The following is an 18259-nucleotide window of genomic DNA, read 5'->3' on the forward strand; positions in this document are numbered from 1 at the left end:
AAAAAAGAAAAGTAATTACTGCAAAAGCGAACAGTACGTGTTTCTGTAATATTTATCCCGTGTCTTTCATCTAAAGAGCAAAATAGATACCAAGTTATCATTATTTAATTTGCCATTTGTCCAAATTATATCTGTCCATGCTATTATTGTTGTAGTTGGTGTTATTTTATTCTGTATTTGCCTAGAAAAAAAGGCTTCTGAGAATGAACTTAGATTATAAAATAATTTTAAAAAATTAGATTATAAAATAATTTTTAAAAAATCCTGTTGGCCAGAAAAATCGCTGTTGCCCCATTACCCCTCTGTTGCTCTGTTCTCTGGAGTGCTGGGACCTCTGATAGTCACTGACCTCTTGCCTGCCCCATACCCAGAGGGCAGTCACACCTGAGGTTCTGTTGGGCAGGACTACTTCTTTGCTGTCGAGGGGTGAATGAAGTTAGAACATGTTCACTCTCCTTCAGAATGTTTTGGAAATGATTTCTTTAAAGCCCGCTGTGTCGAGGCCCATCATTGCTGTGCACTAACCATTTGCAGGCCTTGGTATCCAGGCGCTGCAGTCAGTGTCGTGGAGTCATCCAGCAGGGCATGAGCCACGGGGAGGTAACCAGTACCAGGCAGGTGCACACTGGTCCTGTGTGAGGTGCTTAGTGAGTCGGGGAGGTGAGCCCTCTCACTTCCTTAGCTCCACGGTCAGTGACAAATTCACTACCAAGTAGTTAGTCTGTCAAAGCAGAAGATAGCTGAGATCCCTGGATGCATTACAAGTAATCTAGAAAATGGATTTGCAGACTTTAAATTAGCCCTCTGTGACTTACCTATAGTTGCTTGCTTGCTTTATAGGGTTACCCTCCCAGAAGCCGCTGCTCCGATTTGCCGCTTCACTAACCCTTGGGGTTTGAGAGGTGGAAACTCTGGTTTCAAGAGTGTGCTGGCTGACTTCCTGCTTCTTAGCCTTTGTGCATGTAGAGAGCTTGAGTGACTTTTTGAGGTGTCTGTGGATTATGAGAGCTTGATTATTTAAAAAAAAAAAAAGACGAAACTCTAACTCTCTACATGAATAAACTGGTAACTGATGAACTTGCTATATTTTCAGTTCTTTGTCCTAAGGAAATCTGGATTTTCGTTTAAGCACTGGTTGCACATGGTTAATGACCTAAGGCCCGCAGAGGGACTGGAGGGCCGCTCCCTCCCTTGGGATGAGAATCGGCTCTAAGGAACCTGTGGCTTCCTGTTTGCTCCCTCTCCTGTTCTGAGGGCAGGTTGCTGGGTGGGACACTTAATTTGGGTTGTAACAGTCCGTGAGATCCTGAAGGGTTCCTACAGAGGGATCGACAGAGTGAGAGTGAGGGCTGTGGTTTTTGTGGTCATTTTCTCAACCAGGTAAGAAATGTCTCAAGGCCGGCCTGTCTTAACTGCCCCAGGATGAACAAGTCAGCAAGGGTGTGGAGGGAACTCTCCCCCATTCCCTGTTGGTTGCTGCTTTGACTGTTTTATCTCTGCATTTCCCACTCTTCCCTTATAGAAGTCTTATCAAGAGATAACTAAGGTGGAGGGATAAGTGGAGGGACAAAGGCCAAATCCTGTTTTATCAGTCAAGCTCTGCAGGGCAGCTTAATGTGAGGCGATAGACATTAGAGCTCTCATTCTCTCTCTCTCTCTCTCTCTCTCTCTCTCTTGCCTGTGACCTCTCTACCTTCCTGGTCTTTTCCTCTTACTCACCAAGCAAGTTCTGAGCAGGGAGGGCAGTGACTGTCCCCATGGCTCTGAGAGGGGCTAGCCTGGTAGGTGTGTGTTGCTGTGAAACCCCTGATAGCGTCCTCTTGATTCATGCATGAAAGAAAAGCAAAGAGGAGGTTCCTGACTCTTAATTAGGTCTATTCTTAAGGCCCCAGAGCTTAAAAAACAAAACAAAACAAAACAGAACTACAGAACTTTTGATTTAAGATTCACTGGACTGGTATACAACGAGAGGACAAAGATAAATTTTCTGCTTACCGAAGAGGTCCTTTAAGTAGTCAGCTCCCAGTGCAGATAACTACATGGAGACTGGGAAGGGCAGGGTGCCTTTGTGCTCACTTTGTGTGTGTGTGTGTGTGTGTGTGTGTGTGTGTGAGAGAGAGAGAGAGAGAGAGAGAGAGAGAGAGAGAGAGAATGTGTGTGTGTGTGTATGTGTGTGTGTGAAATGTGATCTCTATACCTAATGTGAGGCTCTGACTCGTGACCCAAGCGGAAATTATGAGTTGGCCGCTTAACTGACTGAGGCGCCCAAGACCTGCACTATATTGATAAGATGGAAGATCCAGCATACCTGGTGGGGAGGAGCCTGAACTGGATACATTTCTCTAAATCTGAGCAGAAATGAGATTTCGATTCTCTGAATCTCCTTGAGGAGTGGCCCAGCATCCTCTGCTGGAAAAGGCTAACAGTGCAGGAACCTGGCCCAGGAGTGTTGCCTTCGCCCGTTCGCTGGGAGCCGGTGCTCTCAGGTGCCACTCTAGGCAAGCCTGGTTGTGAGGTCCGTGCGTCAGGCGTCCCTGTCCTGCCCAGCATTGGCCTTGCCTACTCCTCACTGCCTGATGATGGCGTAGCCGCGGCTTTACAGAGCAGAAGTTCCGAGAGTCTGCAAGGCCATCTTTTGGCTGTTTTTCTACAGCCTTCGGAAGCATGCCTCTAAAACCGACCAGAGAGGTTTGTAATGATTTAGATTTTATAGTTGTTGCAAGGCTGAGGTGGGTGGAAGGGCCAATTAGAGCCATATGTGGGAGGGAAGGAATTCAGCTAGCAAGAAAGCCTGAGCAAATGGAGTGGGTGCTAGTTGTGTCTTGTCCTTTCATAAACAAGGTTTGTAGGTCTGGCAGTTTCTGGCATGGCTGAAATACTCTTGGTGGTTGAGCCGTAAGAATGTGGCCCAAAACAAGAGCGTAGCCAGAGCAGGTCACGACTTTAAATACTGAAGATTGAAGTATGTGCCTAGATAAACACTGGGTGCAGCGGCAGCCTTCCAGGGAAGGTGCAAGAACCCCCGTTCACCAGGGTGAGGACGCCCCTCTCTGGCATCTGTGTTGTGAGGCTGCTGGCAGGGCCAAGGGCTGGGTAAGGAGGGACCGGACTAGGGAGCTGGGGGTGCTGGGCCCACTTCGGTGTTTCCTCTCACTCCTCCGTTTTGGAGTCTGATTAGCCAATTAGGTCAGGAAGGCCAGCCATCAGCACACTTTTTCTCAGCTTAATTCATCGAAGTCAGATGAGCATATTAGTTTTGAGTGATGGCACTTATTTGTAATCTTTTGTAGTATAATGGAAAAAAATCAGGAAAGTCCGCTTTTAACTTCAAAGTGTGAAATCAGGTGGTGACTTCTTTTGTGCTTTGTGAATCATTTCAGGGATTCAGTGGAAACTGGTTCCCTATACTCTGACGTCTGCCGAGTGCCTGCTTGATGCTAAGCATCTACTAGGGGAGAGGGCAGGAGAGGACATGTTGCCGAGACCCCAGCAGTGGACCTCTTCTGCCTCCTTTCCTCTCTGGGCAGCCCTCGGCATCCGGCCTTGACGCAGACAGACATTGACCATCTTGCCCTCAAAACGTAGTCCTGCTCTACGTTCGTGCTGAGATGGAGAGGGGTTTGGATAGCCGGGGGGATGTCTGGGGAGTCACAAGGAAACTTTTTAGTTTCCAGTAAGCACCTACTTGGTGTTTGTAAATTTGCCGATTTATAGTATATAAGTACTTAGTTTTCTCTCTTGTGCTTTATGACTTAGTAATGTGTGTAAATCTTAATTGAGTATTTTTGTATGAAATTTGAGAAGGCTGCATGCATAGCAGATGATGCTTCACTCCGAGCACAGGGTAGGTAGTCGGTAAATATGCACTGAAGAGTAATTATTGTTGGGCTGTCTTGAGATAATTGTAATTTGCTTTAATTGGGTTCTTGGATGCCACACGGGTACGCGCATGTGGTAATTCATTCTCACTTGGATTCTGCTGAGTCTGGCCGCCGACCTCTCACACTTACTCCCACCTCCCCCCCACCTCTCGCTCCAGCTGCTATAGCCAGATGGTCCTTGTCTTTGGGCTCAGTTATCCGTTTCTGTTCTCAGTGCCCTACCTGGGCATCGATTAAGACTGGACCTAAGCCTCAGAAGTGTTTTTTTTGAAGTCTAATTGGTGTGACTCTGAGTAATGTATGTGTGGGGTTTTTTTTGTTCTTTTAAGATTTTATTTATTTATTTGACAGAGAGGGGGAGAGAGAGAGAGCACGCACACACAAGCAGGGGGACTGGCAGGCAGAGGGAGAGGGAGAAGCAAGCAGGTTCCCTGCTGAGCAGGGAGCCTGATGCTGGGCTAGATCCTAGGATCCTGGGATCATGACCCGAGCCAAAGGCAGTCACTTAACCGACTGAGCCACGCAGGTGCCCCAGTAATGTATTTTTAAAAAATATTTATTTATAACTGTGGTAAAAATACATGACAGAATTTACCATGTTACCCATTAAAGTTTTTTTTTAAGTTGTGGTAAAAAACATCTAACAGAATTTACCATGTTAATCATTTTTAAGTGTTCAGTTGAGTAGTGAGTAATGTTTAACAGCACACGGCATACTGAGGTCAGTGGAGTGTAGAATGAACTGTTTCTCAGTGAGTTTTGTCACAGAAGATGTGAAAAATTGACCCAGATGAAAAACCACGGTCCAGTGGAGAATGGCCTGCAGCCCTGGGTTTTTGAGCCTATTCCTTCTCGTCCTCCAGGACATGTTTGCACCTGAGTTTGTACCCAGGTATTAAACCTTTGCTTCCTTCCTGCCTTTGTTGAAAAAAACCAAACCACCATCAGCAGAAACCATTGCCCTTCCTGCCCCTCTGTGGTAAGTGAGAATTTGCAAAAGTTTTCCAAGTGAGAAAAGTTTGAAGCAGCTTTTCTAGTAGATGATTATGTAGTGCTTGCTTCTCAGAGGTAATTTTTTTCTTCCACATATTTTTCCTTTAAGTGTCTTGCTGTGTATGTAACCCTAGACTCCTTTAGTGGGTTCTCCAGCTCCCTGATGGTGTCTCTGTGGTTCTGCCCCCATACCTCTGGCGAGATTCCCACAGCGCATGGGCCAGGCAGGAACGTGCCTCCTGTCAGGGAGTCCTCATCTGCCTCCAGAGCTGTGAGCGCTTTTGAGGTAACACCTTGAATCTTCACCAGTGACTTGGTTCAACACCTTTCTCATCTGATGCTAAAGAGTGAAAAAGCCTGTTTTTAACTCAAAGCAGAAAAAGCTGCCTGTCTTTTTTGTATTCAGAACCCAAATAAACAGTGACTTCACACTATTGTTTTCCATTGTGTGGAGTACATCCTGTTGGCCATCAGTTTGAGAAGTTTTAAACTGGTTAACCCTCCAGAATTTTTATATTAATGTTAGACTGACATTTAACTGACATTTAATTTTAACTTCCGAGTGTCTGCACAAAAGCTTTTATTTTATTTATTTTTTTAAAAGAGAGGGTAAGCATGCACACGAGCATAGTGAGGGGTGGGGAGGGGCAGAGGGAGAGGCAAAGAGAATCTTAAGCAGGCTCCACACCCAGCAAGGAGCTGAAGGGGGGGGAAACCTCGCATCCCTGAGATCATGACCTGAGCCAAACCAAGAGTCAGACGCCCAACCCACTGAGCCACTCAGGTGCCCCTGGACAAAAGCATTTTTTTTTTTTTTAAAGATTTTATTTATTTATTTGACAGAGAGAAAGAGACAGCCAGCGAGAGAGGGAACACAAGCAGGGGGAGTGGGAGAGGAAGAAGCAGGCTCATAGTGGAGGAGCCTGATGTGGGGCTCGATCCCAGAACGCTGGGATCACGCCCTGAGCCGAAGGCAGACGCTTAACCGCTGTGCCACCCAGGCGCCCCTGGACAAAAGCATTTTTGCTAGATGGAACCTCAAGGGGTTGTTTCAGTTGGTTTTACTTTTGACTTTTTCAAAACCATTTGAAACAGGGACATGGAATTTTATTATTTGTCTGGTTTAAAAAGATAGTCCCATTTCCCTTAAATGTTTTAATTACTACGGCGAATAGAAGCAGTTTGAGAGTTTAAGTACAGTTTTTAGGTAACCTGGCTATTGGGGAGTAGCAGTTCCTGGGAGTGGTGGGGTGCCCTGCCTCAGCCTCATTTTGTGTAGTTAGTAATGGATTGAGCTCACAACTTTTCCTTCATTCTTAGAAAGCAAAAACTAGTAGGGAGCTGTTCTTCCAGAATTTTAGTTAAGATATCTTAGTTTCATTTCCCTGTGGGCTTTTTTGCATATGAGGAAACATTAAGTTTACTATGAATTGAGTCCGTGCCACATATGCATTTGTTCCTTGCATTTACTGAGTGGAAAACGTTTACTGACTGAGCTTCCTGTGTGCATGGGGCACTCATTAGCTCTGGGGAGGCAGGCTGAGCAGAAGAGAGCTGCTGTTTTGCTGGAGCTGGGCTTCCAGTAAAATCTTCTAGTTCCCAGGGACCTGAGATTGTCTAGACAGAGTAGGGTCACAAGGCCTTGTTCCTCACGGGCATATATCCTCCCCCTCCCCGCCCCCCCAAAACAAGGCATGTACTTCAGTCATATATAGCTGGGGATTAGTATTGGTGACAGGAAGGGCCAGAAGGATTCCTGCTGAACTTGGCCCCCGGAAGCTTGGGGTCCTCGCCTATTGCTCTATAATGCTTTTGATTCCCTAGTTGTGTCCCTTGCTGACTGACTTGGTAAACTTAAAGTACACTTTCCTCCAAGGCAGATGTTAAATATTTGGTTTACGAAGGACACCACCTTTTAGGCATTGCTGAAAACTTGACTTTTTTTTTTTTCCCTTATCACTGGCAAGTCCCCAAAGTCACAGTTGGAGAAAGAAAGCATTGGCATGGCCATTGGGAGATGCAGGGGACTGCCAGCTCCAACCCCAACTAGATCTGGTTCCTGAGAGTGAGGACACTTATCTGAAATGAGTCTCAAGATCTGGGGCCCCTGGGCTTCCTACCCCAGACTGTCCTTTCATTGTTGGGGGCCCATACCCCAGGAGCCTGGTGCGGGGTTCCCCTGCTCAGATATTCTTGGACAGCGCTGTGGGAGTGCTGCCTCAGTGGTGCTGTTAGGTGCTGAATGTTCATCTGGCCCAGGGAGGGGTGGGATGGGTACCTAGGGTATCGTGGGGCTCTCTTCCCTGGTGCTGCTGGCGCTTGGGGCAGGAGCGCAGGGTTTTACCAAGAGAAGGAGGAGAGGGCAGCCTGAGTGGCTGCTGTGGGATAGCAGTGTCCCAAAGGGCTGTGCTGTGCCCAGGTTTTGCAGGCTATATAACACTTTTAAGGTTTCTCTGCCCCCTGGGGTGGAATGCCTGGAACTAAGGGATGGAGCTGCTGCCTGGCAGCTATGTCCTTTTTTCACACTTTTCTCATGGCTGTTGAACATGTGTTTAGAGAGCCGGGGGCTTCACCAAGGCTCTGGGAAGGTCCCTCTTCACAGAGTTGTATTTCACTGGCGTCGAGGGCAGCACCGAACTCAGACTTAGTGGCAGGCACTGCACTGGGTACTGGTACAGAGGGAGTGAGTTACCCATTCCCACTACCCATTTTTCAATAGGAGATCTTCGGCAGCTTCTGTTAGCCAGGTAGTGGTGAGTTCAGCTGAGACATAACGTATTCTTGGGCTGCCCTGAGCACTTCCTGGTGTTCTAGAGGGTATAATGTGAGTGCACGTATGCAGTATTAAAATGAGTGGCTGTGTCAGGAAGACTGGGTGATTCTGCCTGAGTCTTTCTCTAGTTCCTGAGCACCTTCTCCATATTCTGGCCACAGACTCTGTGTGACCATGGTTGAATGTTACCTCTCTTGGGGCCTTGTTCCCTGAAAAAACGAGGAGGAGGATCTCTGGAGTGCCTCCATCTCTGAATGACCAAGTGTGTGAGTAAGAGACTCTGTAAAAACCTTCCAATGGGATGTCCTAGTTTGGGTGTTTGAAAGCAGCCTGCCAAGTTCTTAGCATGGGGAGAAGTGACCCTTGCTTATAGGAAGCCAGCGTCAGAAAGACACAAGGCTGCTTTTTGCCAACTTTCCAAAAGATCTTTTCTCCCCAGAGCATGGAAAACTAACATATAGCAGTTGGAGTTGTGCCCTGGACATTGCCTGCTTGCTAAATGTAGAGCCGCTTAGTCATGCCCATGAAACAGATACCCCATGTCGTCATGTGTCCGCAGATAGCAGACTGAGCTTATGTTCTTGGTAGGACAGGGTGTGTCTCATACTGTTGCTGTTTTCAAATAAGCTGAGAATTTTTTAAAAAGAGTTTTATTCATTTATTTGACACAGAGAGAGAGGGAGAGAGAGGGAGCACAAGCAGGGGGGAGCTGCAGAGGGAGAGGGAGAAGCAGACTCCCTGCTAAGCAGGGTGCCCCACCTGGGGCTGGATCCCAGGACCCTGAGATCATGACCTGAGTCGAAGGCAGACGCCCAACCGACTGAGCCACCCAGGTGCCCCTAAGCTGAGAATTTTTAAATGGAGAATCAGATTAGAAAAGTAAAAGATCAACTGGATCTAAGAAGTAGAAAATAAGTAAATTAAAGAGTGAAGACTCAGGAAGAAGCTAAAAAAACCCCATTCCTTCATTGGGTGTGTGTCTGAAACTGTGTGTGTGCTTGGTGTACATTAGTGATTGTGACAGATGTGTCCCTGCCCCTCCACAGCTTCCAGTCTTGGGGGGTGTTGGATGAGTTGAGCACTTTACTAAACAAGAGTTAAAATGTACAAGAAAGGAAAGGCCATTAAGAGAAGCACTATGCAACAGTAAACTCTAAAGTTACAGTTTAAAATGGTATAAAACAGAAGACCTAGACAATTTTAAAAATTGTAAGTGATAAAATAAGCTATAAAAGGGGTACAAAGGCACAGTCAGGAAACTGGGAGATACACACACACACACACAAGAATTCAAAGAAAAACCTTTAACTTGGGGCACTTGATAGGGATCTGAGGAGAAGACCTCTACCCAGAGTGCAGTGAACCTGCGTGTTGAGGAGTCAGAGTGTTTCCTTCTTTGCCTTTCCTGGTGGAGGACTCTGCAGCGATCACAGGGAGTTAAGTGGTTCTTGGAGCTGGTGCCCACAGGACCCCAGCTTCTAAGTCCCTGGTCACTTGGTATCCCTTTGAGGAAGTGTGGCATTCAACACTGCTGGCAAGTCTGTGCTGGGCAAAAGTGACACAGCCAGTTGGCTGGAAGAAGTCCCTTTTGGGGAAATGGGTCTGAAATCCCGTGAGAACTGCCTGGTTACCTATGGCCTTAGGGTGGAACAAGGTAGTGGAAACAGGAAGGAGGACAGTGTTATACCTAGTATTTATCTAGCACTGATGAGGGGATGGGATCATGCCAAATGATAAAATGTCTTTATTGACTTTCTACGGTAGGTAAATTTCAAATCCCTTTCCATACCTTTGTAGAGCGGCTTCATGTGTTTTTTCCTGAGCCTTTAGGGAGCAAGTGCTGTCCTAGAAACTGGGAGTGTGTAAACTTGAGTGACATGGGCCCCAGGAGGTAGAGGTGGACAGAGATGGGGTTGATGGGTGGGGTAGGGTTGGGGTGGGGCAGTAGCCCCAGGGGCTGGGATCTGGATGCCATTCAGAATATGCCAGACACATGAATGAGGACAGGGCTTTCCAGTCCTGAGAAGGTGGTGAAGAAGACACAGAGCAGGAAGCTCTGACTGTTTTAGGATTTTTATTAGTTGGGAGATGACAGTACTCAGCCAAGCCCTTTACGTTTCAAGTCTTCAGAGAGCACAGGCTAACATTACACATAACCTGAGTATCAGCCACCCAGCTTTGTCATACCTTAATGTTCTGTTTTGTTTTGTTTTAAGATTTCTTTATTTTTTAGAGAGAGTGCATGGCTCTGAGTGGGGACTCTGATGCAGGGCTTGATCCCGTGACCCTGAGATCATGAATGGAGCTAAACTCAATAGACTGAACCACCCAGGCACCCCTGTTCTGTTGTATTTTTGTAAGATCCTATTTTAGGAAATAAAGCAGTTATAAATTTCGAGACCCTTGTGCCCCTTTTAGAGCTATACCTACTTCCTTCATGCCCTGACTGCCTCTTTAACCCCTGGCAACCACTAATCTGTTCTCCATTTCTATAATTTTGTCACTTCAAGAATATCATAAAAATAAAATGTATGTAATACATATATATAATGTATGTATAAAAATATAGTATGTAACTTTTTAGGATTAGCACTGTACACTCACCATAATTCCCTTGAGATTCATTCACTTTCTCTAGTGTATCAATAGTTCATTCCTTTTTATTGCTCATTAGTATTCCATGATATGGATATACCACAGTTTGTTTAACCATTCATCCATTGAAGGACATCTGGGTTACACTATTTGTTGAAAAAGCTATTTTCCCTCATTGAATTCCTTTTGTATCTTTGTCAAAAATCAGTTGGGCATTCTTGTTTAAATCTATTTCGGGATTCTAGGGGTTCCTGGGTGGCACAGTGGGTTAAGTTGGTTTCTGCTCAATTTGTGATCTCAGAGTCATGGGATCGAGCCCCACAGCGTTCAGCATAGAGTCTGCTTAAAAGACTCTCTGTCTCTCAAATAAATAAATCTTAAAAAAAAAATAAATCTATTTCTGGATTCTCAGTCTGTTCCATTGATGTATGTGTTTGTCTTTCCACTAATACAGTCTTGATTATTGCAGCTTGCCAAGTTTTTATATTGGGTAGACTAATTCCTCTTTTTCTCCTTTTTCAAAATTGTTTTTTGGCTATTGTAGTTCCTTTGACTTTCCATATAAATTTTATTTTTTTTATTTTTTAAGATTTTATTTATTTGAGAGAAAGAGCATGAGAAGGGAGGAAGGGCAGAGGGAGAGGGAGGAGCAGGCTCCCTGCTGAGCAGGAAGCCCGATGCCGGACTCTATCCCAGGACCCTGGAATCATGACCTGAGCCGAAGGCAGATGCTTAACTGACTGAGCCACCCTGGCAGCCTCCATATAAATTTTAGAATGGTCTTGTCTATATATACAAAATTTCTTGCTGGAATTTTGATAGGGGTTGCATTAAACCTTAAATTAGTTTCCTAGGGCTGCTGTAAAAAATTACCACAGCCTTAGTGGCTTAGAGTAACATACATTTATTCTCTCATTGCTCTGGAGACCAGAAGTCCCAAATCAAGGAGTTGGCGAGGGCTGTACTCCTGTGGGCCCCAGGGAGGAATTTATTCCTTGTCTATTATACTTTCTGGTGGCTGCTGGCATTCTTTGGCTTGCGGCTGTATCTCTCGAATCTCTTCCTCAGTGTTCACGTCCCCTTCTTCCTCTGTGGTGTGTATAATCTCCCTCTGCCTCTTTCTTATAATGACAATTGTGGTTGGATTTAAGGCCCACCTGGGATCTCCCTATGTCAAGATTCTTAATTTAGGGGCGCCTGGGTGGCTCAGTCATTAAGCGTCTGCCTTCGGCTCAGGGCCTGATCCCAGAGTCCTGGGATCGAGCCCCACATCAGGCTCCTCCGCTGGGAGCCTGCTTCTTCCTCTCCCACTCCCCCTGCCTGTGTTCTCTCTCTTGTTGGCTGTCTCTCTCTCTGTCAAATAAATAAATAAAATCTAAAAAAAAAAAAAAAAAAAAAAGATTCTTAATTTAATTAATCTGGGAGACTCTTCCTGTAAACTAACATTTATAGATTTCATAGTTTAGGACGTAGTATCTTTGGGTGGCCATTATTTAGCCCATTACAAATCTGTATAATAGTTGGCAAGAACTGACACCTTTACTGTGTTGAGCCTTTCACCATTAACACAATATGTCCCTTCGTTTGTTTAGATCTTTGATTTCTTTCACCAGTGTTGTGTATTTTTCAGTGTTTGACCTGTATGTGTTTTGTTAGGTTTACACCTAGCTGTTCATTTTTTGAGTGATTGAAATGGTATTATATTTTAAATTTGGTATCTACATGTTCATTTCTAGCATGTAGAAATACGAGTGATTTTTGTATAATTATTTTGTATTCTGTGATCTTGCTAAACTCACTTATCTAAGATTTTATTTTGTAGATTCCTTGGGATTTTCTGCATGGATGATTATGTTATCTGCAAGTAGGGACAGTTTTTTTTCCTTTTTAAAAAAAATTTTTCCTTTCTGATCTATATGCATTTTGTTTCCTTTTCTTGCCTTATTATTGCTGTCTAGAACTTCTAGCACTATGTCAAATAAGAGGGTAAGAACAGGTATCCTTGCCTTGTTTCTGATCTTAAGGAGAAAGCATTCAGAATGTTACCATTAAGTATAATGTTTTCTGTATGTTTTTTGTAGATGCTCTTTATCAAGTCAAGAAAGTCCCCTCTATTCCTGTTTTTCTGAGAGTGTTTATCACAAATGGGTATTGAATTTTGTCAGGGACCTTTTCTGCATCAGTTGATACAATTATGTGATTTTGTTCTTTAGTCTGTTAATATGGTGGATTATGTTGATTGAGTCTCAAATATTGAACTGGCCTTTCATCCCTGGAATAAGTACCACTTGGTCCTGGTCCTATATACGTTTTTTTATATATTGCTAAATTCTGTTTGATGAATATTTTATTTTTAAGTAATGTCTACACCCAGTGGGGCTCGAACTCACAACCTCAAGATCAAGAGTTGCGTGTTCTATCGATTCAGCCAGTCGGGTGCCCCTGATAATGTTTTGTTACAGATTTTTGTGTCTGTTCATGAGTGATATTGGTCTGTATCCTTATTACCCCCCCCCTCTTTTTTTTTTTTTTTTTTTTTTTTGGTGCTGTCTTCGTCTGATTTTCATATCAGGGTAATGCTACCTTCATGAAATGAGTAGGGAGGGGTGCTTGGCTGGCTTAGTTGGTAAAATGTGACTCTTGATCTCAGGGTCATGAGTTCAAGCCCCATGTGTGGCATAGAGTTTACTTAAAATTAAAAAAAAAAAAATGAATAGGGAAGTGTTCCCCCTTCTACTTTCTGGGAAAGATTATGTAGAATTAGAGTTAATTCTTTAAATACTTGGTAGAATTTGGTAATGGAGCCATCTGGGCCTGGAAGTTTCTTTTTGTGGGAGTTTTTATTTTATTTTATTTTATTTTTTTAGATTTTATTTATTCATGAGAGAGAGAGGGAGGCATAGGCAGAGGTAGAAGCAGGCTCACCACCAAGCAGGGAGCCCGATGTGGGCTCATGACCTGAGCTGAAAGCAGACGCTTAACCAACTGAGCCATCCAGGCACCCCTTTGTGGGAGTTTTTAAATTACCAATGCAAATGCCTTAATAGTTTCCTTTAATACAAATTGTTTGTATGATATTGGGTGAATTGTTGATAGTATTTTTTAAGGAATTCGTCTGTTTTGTTTCTATTTGTCTAGTCTTTTTTTTGTTAAAGATTTTATTTATTTGACAGAGAAAGACACAGCGAGAGAGGGAACACAAGCAGGGGGAGTGGGAGAGGGAGAGGGAGAAGCAGGCTTCCCACTGAGCAGGGAGCCCAATGCGGGGCTCGATCCCAGGACCCCGGGAAGGCAGACGCTTAACGACTGAGCCACGCGCCCCTAGTCTTTTTTTTTTTTTTTTTTTTTTTAAGATTTTATTTATTTGAGAAAGAGCAAGAGTGAGAGAGAGCTGGGGGAGGAGCACAGGGAGAGGGAGAAGCAGACTCTCCACTGAGCAGGGACCCGATGTGGAGCTCGATTGCAGGACTCTGGGATCATGACTCAAGCCAAAGGCAGATGCTTAACCTACTGAGCCACCCAGGAGCCCCAAAGCTTTTTTATTATCTTTTTTTTTTTTTAAAGTAATCTCTCCAGCCAATGTGGGACTCGAACTCAGGACCCTGAGATCAAGATTACATGATCTGCCAACTGAGCCAGCCCCTCATTAGTTTTTGATATCTGGATCTATAGTGATATCCTGTTTGATTCCTGATATTGGTAATTAGTGTCTTTTTTCTTTGTCAGTCTTACTAGAGATTTGTCAATTTTACTAATCTTTTCAAAGAATCAAGTTTTTTTTTTTAATTGATTTTCCTATTTTTGTTTTCAATTTCATTGATTTCTGCTCTTTATTCTTTCTTTCCTTGTGCTTGCTTTTGGTTTATTCTGCCTTTTTTTTTTTTAAGGTTATTTTGGTGGGAGCATGAGATTATTGTTTTGAGATTTTTCCTTTTTTTCTGGTGGATTTAGTGCTATAAGTTCATCTCTAAGCACTGCTTTAGCTGTGTTCCACAAATTTTAACATACCCCACAAATGTATTTTTATCTTCATTCAGTTCAGTATTATTTTTTATTTCCATTGATACTTCCTCTCTGACCCGAGGATTATTTAGAAGTATGTTGCATAGTTGAGTGTTTGGAGATTTTCCTATTGTCCCTCTGTTACTGATTTCTAATTTGATTCCATTGTGGTTAGAGAACACATTCAGTGTTATTTCATTTCTTTTAAGTTTTTCAGGGTTTGATTTATGGCCCTAGACATGGTTTTTCTGGATATATGTTCCATGGGCATTTGAAAAGAATGTGTGTTCTGCTGTTGTCAGGTGGAGGCTGTCTAAATGTTGACCAGATCATGTTGATTGATGATATTTTTGAATTCTTTTGTATACTTGCTGATTTTCTTTCTAGTTGCTCTCAGTTGTTGAGAGTGTGGTGTTGAAGTTTCCAGCTAGAATTGTGGATTTGTTTATTTTTTTTTCAATTCTGTCAGTTTTTGCTTCACAAATTTTATTGCTTTGTTGTTTGGTACATGTACATTTAGGATTGTTATTCTTGGTAGCTTTGATCCTTTTATCATTTTATAATTTTCCTCTGTTCTGGTAATTGTCTTTGCTCTGAAGTCTACTTGATCTGATATTGATAGAGCCTGTCTTGCTTTCTCTTCATTAACGTGTGCATGTTGTATCTTTTTCTGTTCTTTTACTTTTCACCTATCCTTGTCATCTCGGTATTGGCATCTATTGATTGTTCTTTAAATTCAGTTCGAGATCTTCCTGGTTCTGAGCGGGGCGGTGGGCAGAGGGAGAGGTAGAGAGAACCCCAAGCAGGCTCCACGCCCAGCACAGAGCCTGATGTGGAGTTCAATCCCACAACCCTGAGATGATGACCTGAGCTGAAACCAGGAGTCAAATGTCTAACCAACTGAGCCACCCAGGCACCCCTCATGAGTGATTTTTGATTGAAACCTGAACAGTTTTGTATTTTGTTCTGAAACTCTGGTTCTGTTTTACCTGGCTTTTTCTTTTTCTTTCTTTCTTTCTTTTTTTTTTTTTTTAATTTTATTTATTTATTCGACAGAGATAGAGACAGCCAGCGAGAGAGGGAACACAAGCAGGGGGAGTGGGAGAGAAAGAAGCAGGCTCATAGCAGAGGAGCCTGATGTGGGGCTCGATCCCACAACGCCGGGATCACGCCCTGAGCCGAAGGCAGACGCTTAACCGCTGTGCCACCCAGGCGCCCCTTACCTGGCTTTTTCTGATACTGGCAGGGGGTGGGGAGGGAGGTACTGCCTGATTACCGGGAAGTAGAGATAGAAGTCCAGGTTCCTTACTCAGCCTTTATTTTAATTGAAGGATAATTAACATACAGTATTCTGTTAGTTTCAGATGGACAATATAGTGATTCTTGTTTTATAACTGGAAGTTTGTATCTCTCTTTTTTTTTTTTGAAGATTTACTTGTTTATTTGAGAGAGAGAGAGCAGTGCGAGCAGGGGGTGGGGCAGAGGGAGAAGTAGAGAGTGGAGCCCCAATTCAGGGCTTGATCTCAGGATGCTGAGATCATGACCTGAGCAGAAATCAAGAGTTGGAGGCTTAACGGCTGAGCCACCCAGGGGGCCCCATGTTTGTACCTCTTAATCACCTTTATCTATTTCACCCACCCCCCACCCACTTCCCCTCCGGCAACTACCAGTTTGTTCTATTTAAGAGCCCGATTTTTTTTTTTTTTTTAAGATTTTTTGTTTATTTATTTGACAGAGAGAGAGACAGCCAGCAAGAGAGGGAACACAAGCAGGGGGAGTGGGAGAGGGAGAAGCAGGCTCCTTACCAAGCAGGGAGCCCGATGCGGGGCTCAATCCCAGGATCCTGGGATCAGGCCCTGAGCCGAAGGCAGACGCTTAACGACTGAGCCACCTAATGTTCAGTGGGAATCTAGGGGAAAAATACATCTACCTCATCTTCTTAGACGTGGAAGTCCAGTTTTTTTCTTTTAGGCTTTATTTTTGATGTCTCGTTAAATGAAATCCTTTGTTATCCTGACATTCTACTATATTCTGAAATTTTGGGATGCCTGGGTGGCTCAATCAGTTAAGCATCTGCCCTCAGCTCAGGTCGTGATCCCAGGGTCCTGGGATGGAGTTCCACATCTGGCTCCCTGCTCAGCAGGGAGCCTGCTTCTCCCTCTCCTTCTGCCCCTCTCCCTGCTTGTGCTGTCTCTCTCTCTGTCAAATAAATAAATAAAATCTTTAAAAAAATAGGGCTAGGTGTAACTGCTGTTTATGAGGTTATTTTCATAGAAAAATACGTATAAATCAGGAACACCTGGGTGGCTCGATCAGTTAAGCGTCTGCCTTCAACTCAACTCATCATCTTGGGTCCTGGGATCAAGTTCCGCATTGGGCTCCCTGCTCGGCGGGGAGTCTTCTTCTCCCTCTGCCTACCACTCCCCCTGCTTATGCTCTCTCTCTCTCTCTGACAAATAAATAAAAATCTTAAAAAATAATAATAAAAATTTTAAAGTTCTGCTTTTTACATTTGTATATCTAATCCACCTGGGATTTATCTTATTTATGATGGAGAAGTTAGGAGGACCCTAATTGTATTTGATTTTCTACATAGATGGCCACTGGTCCTGGTGCCTTTGAACAGCTCCTTTGCAAGCTCATTTTGGGCTCTCCTTTTGGTTCCACAGTCCACTTCTACTGTACCACTGCAATGCTGCTTTAAATATAATAGCTTTAAGGGGCGCCTGGGTGGCACAGCGGTTAAGCATCTGCCTTCGGCCCAGGGCATGATCCCGACGTTGTGGGATCGAGCCCCACATCAGGCTCCTCTGCTGGGAGCCTGCTTCTTCCTCTCCCACTCCCCCTGCTTGTGTTCCCTCTCTCGCTGGCTGTCTCTATCTCTGTCAAATAAATAAATAAAATCTTTAAAAAAATAAATAAATAAATATAGTAGCTTTATGATAAGTCTTTGTTTGGTAAGCTAGGACTCCGAACCTTCAAAATTATTTTACTTGGGTTTTGACTGTCTCATGAATTTTAGTTCAAAAACAAAGGAACAGGAATGGCAAAATCAATAGCAAAAGAAAAAAAAACCCAACCCTGTTGGAATTGGCTTGGATTTGCATTGACTTAACAGTACACTGCCCACTTGAGTGACCTTGTTTTTTTCAGCAATATTATTTACTTTGCATTACCCCAGTCAAAAAAAATATCATGTGGCCCCTCAGCAGCTTGGCTCAGGGCAGGGCTTACTTCTTTTTTAGAATGGTAAATTGCTTATGATGACTCTGGTCACCTTGAGGATACCAGGCAAGTCCCACAATGCATCTGGGTGGCTGTCAGCCTTGGGGCAACTGTCCTGAGCTGCCTACTGAAGCAAGTCAGGGGTATGAGGGACAATGTGCAGCGTTCTAATCTCTTTTTTGGGGGTGGGGAGCAAGAAAGGCCAAATAAGTTTTGTTCACTGGCACTGAGTTTGCAAATATGGGCTTAATAAACCAGTCCTGTGATTAGTGCTTGGGCTGTGAGGAGTGGGCAGTTGCTGAACTTGTCTGTGCAAATACTTGGTCTTTTAGTCTCTTCAAAAGCATTGTTTTTTTTTGGGTTTTTTTTTGCCGGGGGCGGGGGGAGAGGCAGAGGGAGAAAGAGAAAGAGGATCTTAAGCAGTCTCCATGCCCAGCATGGAGCCAGTTGGAGGGCTCGATCTCACAACCCTGAGATCATAACCTGTGCTGAAATCAAGAGTTGGACACTTAACCGGTGCTTAACCAACCACCCAGGCGCCCCAAAAGCATTGTTTTAAGACTTAATAATTGTTACATTAGCCACATTGTTTGATCTCTCTATACAGAAGAAAATTTTTCCCCTTGAAATATTGCAAAGTAAATTGCAGAGATTTCTGATACTTTATCCCTAAATCCTTCAAAATTAAGGATAGCCTCTTATAGAACCACACTGCTGTCATCTCACCTAAGAAAATTAACAGTAAATCCAGTCTCCACCGCAGTGATAAAATTCCCCAATTACTCCTTTT

The 18259-nt window shown here is 43.9% G+C and overlaps 1 protein-coding gene across 6 annotated transcripts in view; it reads left to right on the forward strand.

Annotated features, from left to right (window-relative positions):
- The window catches only part of DAG1 (dystroglycan 1), a 67275-nt gene that overhangs the window by 29139 nt on the left and 19877 nt on the right, over window positions 1–18259 (forward strand). The window contains exon 1 of one of the 6 annotated variants that reach the window (XM_057311700.1): window positions 1066–1380. The exons of 4 other annotated variants lie outside the window; for them this stretch is intronic. The gene's annotated coding sequence lies outside the window, so the exon portion shown is untranslated. Of the gene's footprint in view, window positions 1–1065; window positions 1381–2114; window positions 2689–18259 lie in introns of those variants that run through there. One more of the 6 variants, XM_057311701.1, reaches the window with a different exon arrangement.

The sequence above is a fragment of the Ursus arctos genome, unplaced genomic scaffold (genome assembly GCF_023065955.2).
Source record: "Ursus arctos isolate Adak ecotype North America unplaced genomic scaffold, UrsArc2.0 scaffold_14, whole genome shotgun sequence".
Lineage (NCBI taxonomy): Eukaryota > Metazoa > Chordata > Mammalia > Carnivora > Ursidae > Ursus > Ursus arctos.